The sequence below is a fragment of the Lissotriton vulgaris genome, chromosome 11 (genome assembly GCF_964263255.1).
Source record: "Lissotriton vulgaris chromosome 11, aLisVul1.2, whole genome shotgun sequence".
NCBI classification, from domain to species: Eukaryota; Metazoa; Chordata; class Amphibia; order Caudata; family Salamandridae; genus Lissotriton; species Lissotriton vulgaris.
The window spans coordinates 921,989,629-921,992,439 of NC_141699.1; positions in this window are offsets into that span (position 1 = coordinate 921,989,629).

Below are 2,811 nucleotides of genomic sequence, written 5' to 3' on the forward strand. Positions count from 1 at the left end.
AGACTGCTTTGATGGCTTTGTTAGAGATAGAACCAAGCGAAGACTCCTGCACGGCTTCCTCAAAGGCAGCATGAAGAGTATCAAGCATACTCTGACCAGTCTATTTAAAAAATTCAGGAGGGAAACCATCATCTCCCGGAGCTTTATGATACGGTAAGGTAGATATAGCTGAAGACATTTCCTCCTTCATGATAGTTCCCTCAAGTAGAGCCCTGCCATCATCGGAGAGCCGTGGAAGATGAACTTCATCCAGAAATTTAGACATCGCTATCGTATCTACCTGAGTGCCTGGGGAGCATAGAGATCTAGAAAATGAGTTGAATTCCTCAACTATCTCTTGTGGCCGAGTAAGGATATCACCACCACTTGATCTTATTGCTGGAATCGCCATAGCGGCCTCTCTTTGGCGCAACTGCCCAGCCAATAACCGACCAGCTTTCTCTCCTTGTTCATAATGACGGCCTTTCATCTTTTGTAAGGCATATTCCGCCTTAGAAGTAAAAAGAGTATTGAGGGACATACGCGCCTGTTCCAATAACTTTCGGTTTTGGAGAGATGGCTGCGAAATATATAATTGAGAGAGTCGGCGAATATTCTTTTCCAGTTCAGTCAGCTTGGCAGCGTTCTTTTTATTTTAAAGAGCAGCATCCCGCATAAGTTGGCCTCTAATGGTTGCCTTAGCGGCTGCCCAAACCGTTCATTTAGAGAAACCGAATCTGCATTATTGAGAAGACAATCACGTAAGTGGGATTGCAAAAGAAGTTTACCCGCTGGCGTTTCATATTTGTTGATATTCAAATGCCACGATTTGCGCCCCGGACTCATAAGACCCAAATCTAGAGAGAAAAGGACAGGAGAATGATCAGATATAGCTGCTTCTAAAATCTTAGAATCAGTAACCAGACGGACTGAATCTTGCGAACGAAGAAAGTAATCAGGACGCGAAAACATACCGTGAGTAGAAGAAAAAAATGTATATTCTTTATCCTGTGGATGACTTAGTCTCCAGTGGTCAACCAGACCAGTGTCAGCAAGAATGTCACCGAAGATGGCTCTGTCTGAAGCGTTGATAGTGTCAATGCAACCTGTTCTGTCAAGAGCAGGATCCAGTGCCAAATTCCAATCACCACCAATGAGAAATTGAGAAGCATTTATTTCCGTGAGAAGACGATTTAGTCGAAGAAAAAATTGCGTTTTGGAACCAAGCGGAGCGTATACAGAACCAAGACAAAGGAAGGAATTGCCAAGCTTTAATTTAACAAAAACATACTGACCTACCGGATCCGACCATGTCTTTAAAATTGTGAAAGGAAGTAACTTCCGAAAAAGAAAGGCGACTCCGCATTTACGAATAGGATTAGGATTGGTGGGATCAGGTTTAGATACTGAACTATGAATGACTTTACCAACCCAGTCTCTGCTGAGCTTACTAGACTCAATATCATCCAAATGAGGTTCCTGCAATAGAGCCACATCCACATGCTTAGAATGTAAATAGTAGAGAACTTTCTTAAGTTTTATGTAATGGGTGAGGCCATGAACATTCCAAGAAACCACAGACAATGGATGGATAGAAGGCATGATAATAGGATTAAGTTAACAATAAGTGAGGATAAGCAGAGAGAAAAAGAGGAGAAATGCTACTCTGGGAGGGAAAAAAGAGAAGAAAAGAAGGAAAAAGAAAAGGAAAAGTAAGTAAGAACAGTAGGAGAAAAGAGCAACCTGGACTGTTAACTGCGGGTCTGGGCGCACTTAGAGCAACGCCAGGGGGAACCGGACCCCCTTCGAGTAAAGAAGAATGGGGACCTAGAGGATAAATTGTAACATGAAATACAGAAAACATAAGAGAATAAAATATCATCATAAAAGTCTGGACCAACTCCTGTACGTCCCCATAGGAGTCTATCACGAAATGTAATAAGAAGAGTAACCAACACATAAAAACCCCCAGCATCCTAAAGATTACATGAGAAGGACATGAAAAGAGCGAAGAGAAGCAAGAAGTATAAAGCAAAGGGGAGATAAGATACAAAAAAGAAAAATTGTGAGAGAGGTAGAGTAATAAACGCAGAAGAAAATATTAGAACCTATTTAAAGAAATATGTGAAACCATCCATATCAGAGTAAAGGAAATAGATAATGTCACATTTAATAACAAGTACAACATCATAGGAAGGGGAATGCATTGGAAAAGGGACCACCATAAAAGAGGTAACAACTTTGAGGAAAGGCTGCAATCAAATAAATACTCTGAGGAATTCAATCGCCTAATACAAAAACGTAAAAGCGCAAGAAGGTATAAACCACAATATGAAGCAGAGAACAAGGGTGATCACACCACAAAGAAGAACACACCGTTAAAATAAAACCTAGACAAGAATAACATGACAAGAAAAAAGAGAAAACATAGCTAAGGATAAGAAAACAGGAAGGAGGACCATATCAACATTTTCATAGAAAAAGAGGGAAAGAGATAGGAAGTAGAAGAAAAGGAGGAAAAAAAACCCTAAAGTCATACAACAGAGAAGAAACAAAGAAAAATGATCAAACACAATTTAAACCAAGAAAACAGTAAAACAAAGAACATCATATAAAACCGGAGTAATTAATACATGAAACAAATGGTGATAGGTGTAGCAACAATAACAACACCACAGCTAGGGGAGTGAACAGGAGGAGAGAAAGATCTCTTGTGGGATGGGGAACAGTCTTATAGTATATGATAAGCAAAACCTGAAATAATTAAATAACTGTAAACTGTAAATCACATATTAATAGTAAATATATAAGAACAATAGGGTACAGAATACT